Source organism: Cajanus cajan, chromosome 7 (assembly GCF_000230855.2).
Source record: "Cajanus cajan strain Asha chromosome 7, NIPB_CcT2T_4, whole genome shotgun sequence".
Lineage (NCBI taxonomy): Eukaryota > Viridiplantae > Streptophyta > Magnoliopsida > Fabales > Fabaceae > Cajanus > Cajanus cajan.
The window spans coordinates 18,403,021-18,417,065 of NC_138523.1; the positions used below are offsets into that span (position 1 = coordinate 18,403,021).

General features: G+C 33.2%; 1 long non-coding RNA gene across 1 annotated transcript; it reads left to right on the forward strand.

The window, feature by feature from the left end:
- The first annotated feature begins 9,045 nt into the window (after positions 1-9,045).
- On the forward strand, positions 9,046-10,971 carry LOC145950124 (uncharacterized). Its single transcript, XR_014428223.1, has 3 exons — positions 9,046-9,455; positions 9,558-9,648; positions 9,954-10,971. It is a non-coding gene; the product is annotated as an uncharacterized LOC145950124 (long non-coding RNA).
- The last annotated feature ends 3,074 nt before the right edge of the window (positions 10,972-14,045 follow it).

Here is a 14,045-nt window from a genome sequence, read left to right on the forward strand (position 1 = left end):
TATGCCTTGAAATGTGACTGAGTTGGAAACAACATCCACACTCCAATTTCCCCTAGGAAAAACCGCAGAGATAACAACTATAAAGGGACCTGGGATTGCGGATAGATTCATCTATTTTGTAATGTATTTAATTTTAAACAGAGAAAAATAAGGAGTGAGAATAATTATCAAATAAATACAAATAATTAAATAGAAAGTACATAATTATTTATAATCAACAGTAAATATATACTTGTATACACACACACATATATATATATTAGATATTCATTGTTATGATAAAATTTGAATTATTTTAGTAGTGACTAGTCGGGATAAATGAGCATAATAATATCAACTAAGAAAGGTATTTCACCTTAAGTCCGTACTCATTTAAATCATCAAGGTCAAACCTCCAACTACAAATTAATTCAAACTTTATTTCTTATGGCCACAGAATAAAATTTATCTTTATAATGTTTGAAGAAATAACAACAAGATGAGCTTAGGATATTTTAACAGAACTATATTATAGTTAACATTAATATAAAAATAATTAAGTTAAATAAGTTTGAGTATTTTTAATTATTTAAAATTTAATATAATATAATTTACGTAAATTGAATATATTTAAAGAATATTAATCAAGTAAATGACAGTGATAAACATCATAAAATAATTAAACAACATAAACTAGGAATATCTCATTAATTATTAAGAGTAAAAGTTATCACAGATTAAGCACGTAAGTGAAGTTAGAAACACCTCACTAAGTAAATACACATAAAATATAACATAAATAAACACACATAGTAACATAAATTTTTAAAGAAATAAAGATCTCTTCTCCCTTACCTTAAAACGTAAAATTATCAAGAGTTAACTACGAAGAAAATTTTTACTATTCTCTAATCCTTTCTTTCTCCTTTTTCAATCTTACTTTCGTGCTCTCTTTCTTCTGTTTTTCTGCTCACTCCCTTTCCCACTCTTGATCCCTCCTTGGGCCTATTTATCGGCAAGTAAAATTTTATTTATTAATTTTTTTCTCTAGTTACTAATTTAGTTGTAATGTAACTAATGTAATAAGAAGCATTCATTATCTCTTTTGTTAGAGATAATGCCTTATCCCTTCGTACAGGAAATGAATCCCTTCGTACACTGCAGCTTATCAGCTGCATGTGTTTTTTTTTAATAAAATATTTTTAAAAAAATAATTTTTTTCCTTTCATAATATATATATATATATATATATATATATATAAATTTAATATAATTACTTATATTGGACATTTGAAATTTTAAATATATATATATCATAATATTATTTTAAAAAAAACAGTTATAATAAAATTGAATACTAAATATTTTCATTTTAATTTGTTGGAAATAAAAGAAATTATAATATATAAAAAATATACATAATGTATTTATCTATTTATTTTAAATATGGTAATTAAAAATTTTAAAAATATAATTTTAAGAATAAGATAATGATAAGAGAATTTATAATATTGTATTAAGAATTTCATAATATTACACTAGCTACTTACGAACTCTTATAGATCAAAGCATTCTTGCAAGATCTTCGTGTCCCACACTCCATACCCATGAAACTATATTGTGATAGTCAATCTGTCATTCATATTATCTCTAATCCAGTTTTTCATGAACGTACAAAACACATTGAACTTGATTGTCATTTTGTTCGTGAACATGTGATGGCCAAAACTATTTTCACAGAGCATATTGGAACTACTTCCTAACTTGCAGATCTCCTAACTAAAGCTCTAAACAAAAAATAGTTTAAATTTCTTTTTTCCAAGTTGGACATTTCCTTCCTCCATGCTCCAACTTGAAGAGAAGTATTAGAATAACATAGATAAGTTATACACAATAAGAATTAGATATAAGAATTAGATAAAAATTAGTATTATCTTTAGTTTCATATTGTTTCTTTCCAAGATCTATATAAAGATCATGAATAATATTAGTAAGTTACTCATTATACAACAACTTCCTTTATTAATCCAAACAATTTATATAAAAAAAAAAATTATTTTTTCCATATAATTTTTGTCTCCCTTCCTCTCATTCTATTCTTACATACTTTAATATTCTCTTAAACGCTCAAACTCGAATCTCAAATCTTAAATAAATAAAGATTAGTACAAGGAGCAATGATTTATTAGTAATTGTTTGAACGTGTACCATAAAAGCTTTATGGTTGTTTTAACTTTTACATGGAAAGTATAGGAGGAGGCGTGCATTTCTTAACCAGCACGTTGCTTTAATGGATTCCTTTCATTCTTAAAGTTATGAAATATCTGAACATGTTCTTTGAATGGAGACACGCATAACTTGCATGGCAAGAGTATCATCCAACCCAGGGACGCAAGTAGGACCATTACTCAATCTAATCTTTACCCTTTTCTACTTTTACTAAAACTATTTGTCGGTATAATTATTTTCTTTAAATATTTAATAAAACATTAATTTTGCTTTTATTTTGTTCTATCCATGTTTTGAAAATCAAATCAACCTGATCGAAAAGTTGGTGAAGTGGTCACCTGATCAATTCAATTGAACCATAAAATCTTGATAAAAATTAGTTAAAAAATCACAAGATCGATCAAAAACTAGAAGAATTAGTCAAAACTAGTCAAAAACTGATTTGAAACATGTCATCAATAAATTTTAAGCATACATTAATTGTTATATAAATTATTTTATTTTCTTATATTAATTCATTATAGCGATAATAATCATTTGATGTGATATATATGATTTTAGCAATTATATGTTAATTTCCTGTAATTTTTGTACATTTTTTATTATATTGGTTGGTTTGAAATATGTTTTTGGACCTGTTTGGTAACAAAAATTAATAAAAATAAGTAATCTTACCTTTTTCTTTATGTATTTGTCTAAACTTTTTTTTTTAAAAATATACCCTTTTTTATTGAACAAGTCCTCTCTGTTTTTTTTTTTAAAAGAATACTTTTATAAAAGGTTGTTTTTTTTTTAATTAAAACAAACTGACTATTTATACTAGATTTTTTTTGCTATTTTTTTTATATATTTTAAATTGTTTTTAATTTATGTGAATATATATATATATATATATATATATATATATATGCTTTAGTTATAAATTATTGTTGATAAACTTTTGTCTTGTAACAAACTTAACAAATAAAATATACAAAATTTATATAAAAAATAATTATATTAATTTATTTCACAAAACTTGTAAAAAGGTTTACATCTTAATTTATCCTTAAATTAAAATAAAATAAATATAAGTTATTACTAAAATCATCTTCTTTAATCAGAAAAGTTATAACAACAAAAACAAAATTAAATTGAAATTCAACTTAAACAATTATTACGTCTAAAATCGGTATTGATATCACACAATCAAAGAAAGATTCCTTTTTACTACTCTCCTTTATCAAATTCATCTTGTACTTGTTCTATTCTTGCAAATGACATTCAGTCCAAACACAAATATACAAACACAAGAAGTAATAATACATCTCATTCGTTACACCATATACAACGCATAACAATATAAACACACACATCAAACAACAACTACATCTCTCATACAATATTAATAACATTTTAATATATCACATTCCATCTATTAGCATCATTCCATTGATCACAAAAATAAAATATTCATCAATTAAGTCTTATGAGATGTATGACCCTAACTCTAAATGCATGTGATATCAATCACATCATCATCATCGAGTGTATAGAAACCTAAGAGTAATGAAACAAAACGACCCCATTAAATATTGTAGGGACCACCCATTCAATAGTGATCCCTGTACCACCTCAACTAGGGAATTTCTATCAAGGTTACGTCAAAGTGTTATAGTTGGTTATGGTAGCCTCTCATTCTTGATAGAGGTTTTCCGCTATAATATCTCGGGAGAAACATAAATGACCTATAATATCCCACCTGCATAGACTTATACTATCCCGCAAAACGAAGCATGAAAGGCATGCATGGACTCAAACAAATAATTCAACCATGCAAATGTATCCTCGACTCTTCGAGTGTTAGTCCGCAACACTAGACTTAGACAACATTTCTCATCATCAATTTTTTTTATATAAATTATTAGTTCAAAACATTCATCACAGTCATTCAAAAGTACCTTAACATCATAATAGATCACGTTAATTCACATACTCGTATTCATTAATTAATTCCATTTGTTAGTAAATGGTCACAACTCTTGCTCATGGTTCAACAGTCCATAAAAAAATTAAAAGAATAGTCCATAAAACAATTAAAAGAATAGGCATGACACTCAACGAGATTTAATCTACACCCGACATGGAAAGACTAGAGCCTCTTCGCCAACCTCATGCCCGACGTGAGATTTTCATAACATTATTCATCAATTACTTCTCTTTAATGTCCTAGTATCTTCTCTCAACTTCTCGATCAATTATCCTTTAAAATATACAAAATAATTATTTAAAATATACAAAATAATTATCATTTCCTCAAACTTTCATACAAACACATCAATTATTTCAATTCATCATTACTATATTCTCAAATTAATAGATTTCAACCCAAAATTCATACATATTAACTCTAACCCTCAGAATACATAAACTGGTAAACCCTCAGAATACATACATCTAATATCAATTTGATCAAACATTTAATTCATGTCCCTCAAACATCATCATACTTTTAATTCCTCAAGTATCATCTCATTCAACTCCATATTTTTAAGTCATTCATAAAAATCGTAAATTTTTAAACCATGTAAATTCATCTTTCAATTAGATAGAACATAATATTATATCACATTCATGATTAGAATATAGTCATTCATATAATCATACATATACCACAACACAAACACACAACCTAAGGGGTTTAGGGATTGTCCCTCTACCTTTATCTCTCATATATGTCTAGATTTGATCATTCTCCTCCTCCTACCTAGAATGATGATTTTCGAGAAACAGTGTTTCTCTAGTAGCTTCTAGTTGTTAATTTTCCCTATGACCTCTTTTGTTTCTCCTCTTATGAGTTCTCAGGGTTTCAAGATACATACAAAATAACCTAACCCTTTTCTAACCTTTCCTATTTAAATTAGCCTTCTAGTTAGACCCAAAGTCTAGCCAAAAAACTTCTAATGAGCTCTCTCTTCCTTTTATTTTATTAATAAAATATTTTTATTTTATCTCTAGTTATTTTATTTATTTATTTATTTTTAAAAAAATAGGAAGTTATAATACTAACTCAATTTTCTCATTATAGATTGGCACATTCGATCTATATACTAAGTTGGCTGGTACACACACAGACACATATATTATAGGAAAATATATTCATATTAAATACTATTAAGACACACACACATATATATACATATGTGTGTATGTATCCTTATAATTTAAAAATATTAAAATAATTAATAGTATTTAATATGGATATATTTTATATCTATCTTAAATACTATTAATTATTTTAATATTTTTAAATTATAAGGATACATAATTTGTAATTATAAAATTATAAGTCTTATTGGGAAGCTTGCTTCCTAAAATTAGGGATGTCAAAAAAATTTGTACCTACTGATATTCGTGAATAAAATCCACTATGAGTAGAAAATAAATATTATAAATGAGTACCACAAGTAACGGATACAAGTATTTTTTATACACACATGTTAACAAGATGGACACGGGTATCATAGTATCTATACCTACAAATACCTGCTAATATTTAATTATATATTAATTTTTTAAAAAAATTTATGGGAATAAAGTACTTTAACAATTAAATTTAATTTTTAAATTAAAGAATATTTATTTATAAAATTGATAGATAATCATAAAAGTATTTTATATATTAATTTGAATTAATGAAATAAAGTATCAAATTATTTCCATTTTTTTTAAAATTTGTAGATTTGATCGATGCATTAAAAATTTTAAATTTAACAATTTGATCATTAAAATTTATTGTGAAACATGAGTTATTGAATGAAATAAGTTTTGATATACTTACCCCTGATATAAATAGATTCACTCTTTCTCTCTAGAGATAGACTCATTGCTCTTAACCAAAATTGGAATCTCCAAAATTGGCACCCGTTTCAAAGGTAGTGTTAAAGGATAAAGATTGGTATGAACAAATACTACTAATCACGGCTCAAATATGGTGTGTTGACCGAGTCTTATCACATTAATCATCTTAATTACATATTTTTCGATCTTTATAGTTTTTCTATTTCAGTACTATCTCTATTGTTTTATATTACACTTTCGTATATATTTCGTAACCTAAGTATAATGTATATATTTAAATTATCATATAATTGTTTGTGGGGGATTTCGTTTGTAGGTTCTTTTTGTTCGAACTAGCACGAGTTCACGTTTCAATTTGTGGTGTTCGTGACATGACAGAATTGAAGACTTTCAGTGAAAGAAAATAAATTCGTACAAGCAGCGAATAAAGTTAATTTATGGTGTTGTTTCAGCACATCAGAAGATCTATGCTCATTGTTTCGAGCACTTCAGAAGATCTATGCTGGTTTGGCACATCAGAAGATCTATGCTCACTATTTCGAGCACGTCAGAAGATCTATGCCAGTTTTAGCACTTCAGAAGATCTATGCTTGTTTCAGCACATCAGAAGATCTATGCTAATTGTACAATCAATTTCATGCATATAATAATTAACGTGAATCGAACAGATGACATGTATATTGACTGCAGAAATCATATCCTTCATTAAATGGTAACAGAATTACAATTCGTAAGGATAACGAAACATGTTCAGAGTGACTACACTACACTAGACTAGATTATCCTATGCTACGCTACTCCTAAAAAAGGAAAAGAAAAGTGGTCGAGAAATCGTACCCAAAGCTATCTCGTATGCACAGTATGCCTTATGCGCGGGCTGGGCTGTGGAGTGCGTGTGAGAATTGTGGGAATTAGATTTCTGACCCCTTGCTACGAGCAATGCTCGTTTAATTTATAGACAATTATAGATAAGGATTCAGGAAAGTTAACTATTTCTGACGTGCCCTGGAAGTACATAACCGTTCTAAACTTCCACATCGTGGCTTATTCTCGGGCCCGTCTTTGGATAATTCATGGAACTGCTCATTAACTTCCCTAAACCGTTCTGCAGCCTTTAACCCTCATCCCATGCTACTTCGACCACTCTTAGATCGTGTCTCCTTTAAGTTCTTCATTCTGAGAGGTTACGAAGTGTCCTCGTGTATGTCCAGATTCTTGGGATTTCGAGTAATCCACAAAACTATACTTGAATGTTTCCTGATTTTGCTTGTACTTTGAGAGACTCCGAGGCTGTGAGCCCTTCTTCTGAGTAGCATCCTTCCTTGTTCCATGATTTCGAGAGCTTCGCGAAAAGTGTCTTCGAGTATCCTCTGATCCTCTTCATTTCTGAGACCTCCTTTGCTATTCTCCAATCAATTAAGATTTCGAGCGCCCCTGTATTTCGAGTGTCTCCGAATTCATTTTCTAGTACTAACAAATGCCCCCTGGAAAACATTTGCTTCGAAGTAACTGAGAACGAATGTTTTTCATGATAAGACCTTATAGCCACGTGCGTCTCGCGAGAATTAAATGCCCTTGACATTATTAATTCCAACTTTCTCCTTTTCGTACCTGCTACAATAAATTTGGCGGCACTGATTCCGCTTCTCTGGGATACGCTGACGTGATTTCAAATTTTGTCTGTTAGTGAATATTTTCGGTTACCCAAAAATTTGAATTCCCCTTTTTGAATTTCACAGCGGGCTTTTACTGCACTTTTGGCCCATTTTGCTCTTTCGTATAGCCTTTCACTTCGTCCATTTGAGTACGTTTTACTATTTTCTAACCCTTACTCATTCATCTCCCTTGGAACTCTTTACCTTCGTCCGGCTTCCATGGCCACTTCCACTGCGTCCGCATCTACGGCTACACCCGCTACTTCGACGGTTTCCCCTCACTACTACAAAAACACTCTTTTACATCGCTAAATTTACATCGGTTTTACTATAACCGATGTAAATCATAAACGCGGTGGCAAACTTGTAAATAAATAGAAAATGTAAACATATTTACATCGGTTAGGAGGAGAAACGATGTAAATATGAGCCATTCTACATCGGTTTTTATTATGACCGATGTAGAAGTGAGCCCCTGATATGTACCCCGCGACCACGCTAGGTTAAAGCCTTTCACTCAGCAACGTCCCAGCCGCCGCGAGCAACCACGGAGAGCTCAAGTGCTTCCTCCTCTGTCTTCGCCGTCGCTCCCGCTCTCAAATGCGTATCGACTCCACCGCGCTCGATAGACTCTCCTCGTCCAACACCACTCCAACCACTTCATTCAACCACCGCATCACTATCCCCGATTTTCTAACCCTACACGAATCCTGCGCCTTCCTCCTCGTCCTCCTCAACAACCTCCTCCTCTCCAATGCCCCCTCCCGCATTCCCCTCCTCATTTCCCAAACCCTAAATTCAAACCCTCATGCATTCCAATTCGACGACGCAGACGTCACCGAGCACGAACTCCCCACGCTCCACAATTCGGGGGTTAAGATTGCTGTTGGGAGTGAGGAGGCTATGGGCATTGTGCTACTGCCGTTGGCGGCGCGTGGGACTACCTCTGCCTTGTCAGGAAGCTCAAGGTTCACCGTTCCGAGAAAGTTCTCAAGCACGGCCTCTCCATCTTGAAACACCCCAAACAACAATCCACTCTCGGCAACGAAGGTTACTTCCCTCATGCCACTGACCTAATTTTTCTTATTACTCTTCAATTGTGTGATTCTCTTGTTTTTAATTTTACGCGGTGATGTTTGGAGAAAGCAAAAAATGAGGTTCATGACCACCGCAATCTTTACTTGGCAAAGGTTTGTTTTCTCCTTTGTAACAACTCTTGTGGTGCTGGCTGTTGAAGCTGATATGCAACATGACTAACATTTGTGGCTGTTCAAACCTTATTTTGCTTCTGTTAAAGTAGAGAAATTCATATTATTTTGAGCATTGTTTGTAGTACAAGGGGAGTGCTTGAAATCTTGGGTTGTGTTCAGTTGGCAGGATTGTATTTGGAGGGGAAAGATCGTGAGGAATTGAGAGCAGATGAACAGGGAAATGAAACAACACCTGCCAAGTCAACACCTCACATGTTTTGCAAAACGCTTACAGCCTTAGACACCAGCACTCATGGGGGGTTCTCAGTCCCTCGCAGAGCTGCTGAAGACTGTTTTCCTTCTTTGGTGTGACACCATGCTCTACTTTGCACTCATAAGTTCTACAACTAAATTTTTCAAGAGTTTTGAATTCTTTGTCTCCTTGAGAATGATGAATTGCTTTTGTGCTCACTACAGGATTATAAGCAGCAGAGACCCTCTCAAGAGCTTGTTGCCAAAGACCTGCATGGTGTGGAATGGAAATTTAGACATATTTACAGAGGTAATTGAAAAAATAAATGAAAAAGTTAGTGTTGCTGGCTTCATAATCACATATTGATTGACATAAATGATACAAAAAGTCCATGTGGTAACTTTTTGTCAGGTCAGCCAAGGCGGCATCTGCTCACTACTGGCTGGAGTATCTTTGTTAACCAAAAGAATCTCGTTTCTGGAGATGCAGTTCTGTTTCTAAGGTGTGTATACATGTTCAAATAGGATATTGTTTTCATTGGTATTGATATGTTTGTTTTTCCTATACTGTTCTAGCAATCACTGTTAATTTGTTCTTTTATTGGAATGATTAGTAAACATTCATTGTTGATGTTAATATTAAGGAAGCTTCTTGTCATAGTGACAGTGAAGTACCAAATTAGCATAGTGACATTTTTGGTTCTCGGGGATCTAGAATTTGTCTTGCCAAAATTTGGAAGCATGGAAAATGATTGATAATAAAATCATTATAATGTTTGTTTCTTATTGGTCATTAATTTGTTTGTAGGGGTGAAAATGGAGAATTGAGATTGGGAATCCGAAAAGCTGCTCGACCAAGAAATGGTCTTCTTGAATCAATTGTTGGTAGCCAGAGTTATTATCCCAATTTCCTTTCTTCTGTGGCCAATGCTATATTCGCGAAAAGCATGTTTCATGTTTTCTACAGTCCACGGTACTATATTAATGGATCAGATTTTTTGTTTTGCAAAATGTTTGAACTTCATACTCTAATTATTGGACCTTTGATTTCCATTTTGTCGTGGAAACTATAGATGATTCATTAATTTGATGTTTGTCATGAGAACTTATCTGTCAGTTATGCAAAATCTCAAAAGCAATGTTGTTAAAATTGAGATTTTACCTAAGATCAGGAAGGGGAGAAAAAATTGAAACCGAGGGTTGTAAGATCCTATATTTTTTGCCTAAAATGTAAAATTATATTTCTATATAATATATGCATAAAAAAACCTTTAAATTTACATAATTATAGTAATAACAATATATTTAACAGAATAGTTATAAACAAAAAAATTTAACAGAATAATCACTGTTGGATAGAAATCCCAAAATTTATGGGATATTATTATGTTGCAGAATTTCAGGGATTAGGATCTACGATTTATTCTTTATTATTGTTACTGATTTATAGGGATTCCTATTTAATTATAAGAATTGCCTATTATTTGTTTCCTTTTTTTATTTCCCTGTTTTGCCTATTTATGAACTTAATGAAATGGAAACTTTCCTCAAAATTAAAAGTTAATCGATAACTAGAGATTTATTTAGAAGTTTCCTAATTAAGGAAATAAGGAAATAAAAAACTGTACAAATTAGCTATAATTAAGGAAATAAAAACTGTAATAATCAGCTATAATTAAAAATTCCTCAAAATACATTTATATATACTACTAGTCTCCTAATTAAGGAAATAAGGGAAAAAAAACTGTACAAATCAAATCATCCAAATCTGTCCTAATTACGGAACAAATCTCCTAATTATTATAGAACAAATGTGCACCCTATTTTTAAGATTTTTGAAGAGTATGAATCGGGACCGATTTTTGAAAACATCCTGTTTCATGGGAACTAATTTTGACACATCAATGGTGTTTATAAAAATTTGAGAAAAATCACATGATTTCCTTGATGAGATGAGATTGCCCCTGTTTAGTTTTAGCTCAATATGTTGACTTTCCTATTTTTAAGATTTCTCTCATTCAATACAATTATTTAAGATTTCTCTTATTCAATACAGTTATTTAGGAATAAAATGGAATTCAAAGTTATAGCTTCATTAGAGTAGTTATTGTATCTGATAACCTCTAATTGAGGGAATTGGAACTCAACAATTAGATTTTGAAATTATACTATGAATGAAATATGTTTATACAGGTAACTCAGAAAGAATCTAAAAAAATAATTGATTTTTTTTTAAAAATGCAATTTACATCGGTTTAAGGTAGAACCGATGTAGATTTACGTTCAAATCTACATCGGTTTTGTCTACAACCGATGTAGATTTGAACGCAAATCTACATCGGTTTTTTGACAACCGATGTAGATTTAAACGCAAATCTACATCGCTCTATTCTACATCGGTTTTATAACCGATGTAGATTACCTTCCAGAACCGATGTAGAACAGTGCTTTTGTAGTAGTGCCTACTTCCTCCGTTCCTTTGCTGACGGAGAATGCAACTATTTCCCATCTGCGCGAAGGGGCTGACCCATTCGTTCCTATCCCTGGCATGGAGGAAGCCAGTCTCAAAATCTTCCAATCACAGGTACTTCTCCATTTTTCACTTTCAAACGGATCAATGCATGCTTTTCTAGGCCCCTTTTCGAATCCGAGCAAGAAGAAGCCTCATAATGATTTGCTTCCGGAAGATGATTCTATTATCCCTTTCGTCTATTCTCCAACCATCGATCTGTCCCTTTTTTCGGATATCGCGCGAATGTTTCGGGCTTTTCCTCCTCCTAAGGACAAACACATTCAATGGTTGGAACGTGTTGAGGCTTCGCAGCAATCTATTTGGAAGGAAGCTAGAATTTTCGATTTCGTTCAGTTATCGAAATACGACCTGAACATTTTTGATCCTCAGATGTTGTTCTGCTGTTTTCTTTTGGAACCGGGAAACTCGTGCTTTCGAATTTCCTTGTGGTTTTGTCTACCCCACTCTTTTGGATATTGCTGCCATCACGGGATTGAAACCCCTGGGGGACCGCTATCTTCCTGACACTCTCGAAGAAGAGATTCCAATGCCTTCGTCAGTGCCTATCATGGCATAGAAGGTACTCCTATTACTGATTTTGAGCACATTGCCTTTTTACTCTATTGGTTATCTGCTTGTGTCTTTTACACCCTTTATCTGCAAGTTCCCAAGTACTATTACGCTCTTGCCCAAGCTTTGCATCTGAAGAAAAAGATTTGCTTGAGCAAGTTGCTACTCGCCTCTTTCTATAACTGTCTCGATGAAGCCTCGAAACCTCACAGGGCCACTTTGGCTTTTGCAATTATGGCTTAATGCCATTTTCGAGAAGAAACTAAAACTCCTTCCTCTCCAAGCCTCCATTCAGTATTCTCTCGAGGGCGCTCGCTTAACCTCTTTGACTCCCAAGAAGAAATCTGTTGATGGTTTTGCTCGTTATGTCCAGGCTATTCTTGAATTTGAAGAGTTCTCGAGTGATCTAGCTCTTTTTATCCGTTCTGATTTGGTAGGGCCTTCCTGGTTAATTGGCAACAATTAGGTAGGGCAGATTTCCTAGGAGATGATCGAGGTCTGGATGGGGTTTCTATCTTGGGATCTCGTCTTTACTGGCATGAAACAAAGGGATGTGAGGGTTTATCCCTATCAACCTCAAATCTTTGCCCGTCAATTCGGGCTTTGTCAACTTAGACCAACACCTCTTTTTGCAAAGTTTTGTCCTAAGGATATACCTCCTCTTCCCAATGCCCTTTTCGGCCTTGTGAAACGTCTTGATTATCCTCCTTGGGTGAGAACCCTTGATCCTTCATATGAGGACAACAAGAACCTTCCTGTTAAGGATCGAGTGACGAGCACGAGATGTTCTGTGTATGATTTTCCCAGGGATAAACAATGGCCTTTATGCTGGGTTGACAACACCGTTGCCTATCCTGGTAATTGAGCTTTGCCCCTTTTCTTTTTGTGTTGGGCTCAAATTCCACATCTCCACTCATGTTCACTTTTTCGCATTTAGCTGTTGTTGCCCAAAAAGTTCCTCAACATCAAGAGGGTACTCAACACCGGGAGACAGCTTCAGAGGAGGACGAAGATGACACTTCGTTGAAGCCTCGAAAACGAAAAACCCTTTCTGACAGACTTCGGTCTCGCTCGAAGGTAAGAATACTAAAGATGTTCCTTCTTTCAGTATTGTATTAATTTTATGACTGCTCACGCATGCGTACTTTGTCTTTGTAGGAAGCTGAAGTTCCTAAGAAAAAACTTCGTTCGGACTCTCAAAGTGAGCAATCTGTAAGTTATCTTTCTGAACACACTCGAAATCATTCTTCGAATGTTATACTGATCTTTTTTCCTCTTTCAGGTTTCAACCACTCGGAGATCTTCCCGAGACAAAGGGAAACAAAAAGAAATTTCGACTAGGTCTGTCCCTAGGCCGAAAGTTCCCACTGAGAAGCTTATGAAGGATGCAATGAAATCCCCTGCCCAGGTAAAGTGTTCACTTTCTAAATCTTCATTCTTTCTTCTCTCGACTTGATTTTATCCTCTGTCATAATTACTCCCCTTTCCAGAAAAAGGTGGATTCAAAGGTATCTGAATCTTCTTCTGAGAGCCCTCGAAGTGCCCCCACTTCTCCTACTGCTGCTCCATTTTCTCGAGATGTTATCGAGATTCGTGAATCAGTCTCTCCTGAACGTCCTGAGGTAAGTTCTGTTGACTTTCGATTTCTCATTTTTCTGATTGCTCTCGAACTGGTGCAATGTCACAATACTTTTTCATGATAGGTGGTTTCATCCAATGTTCTTACGGCCACCATTCCTGTCACTGTGTCAACTATTGCATCTCCCCCTCCTGGTCCTGTGCAAGGTGATGCACCTTCCTTTAATTTTGACACAGGGG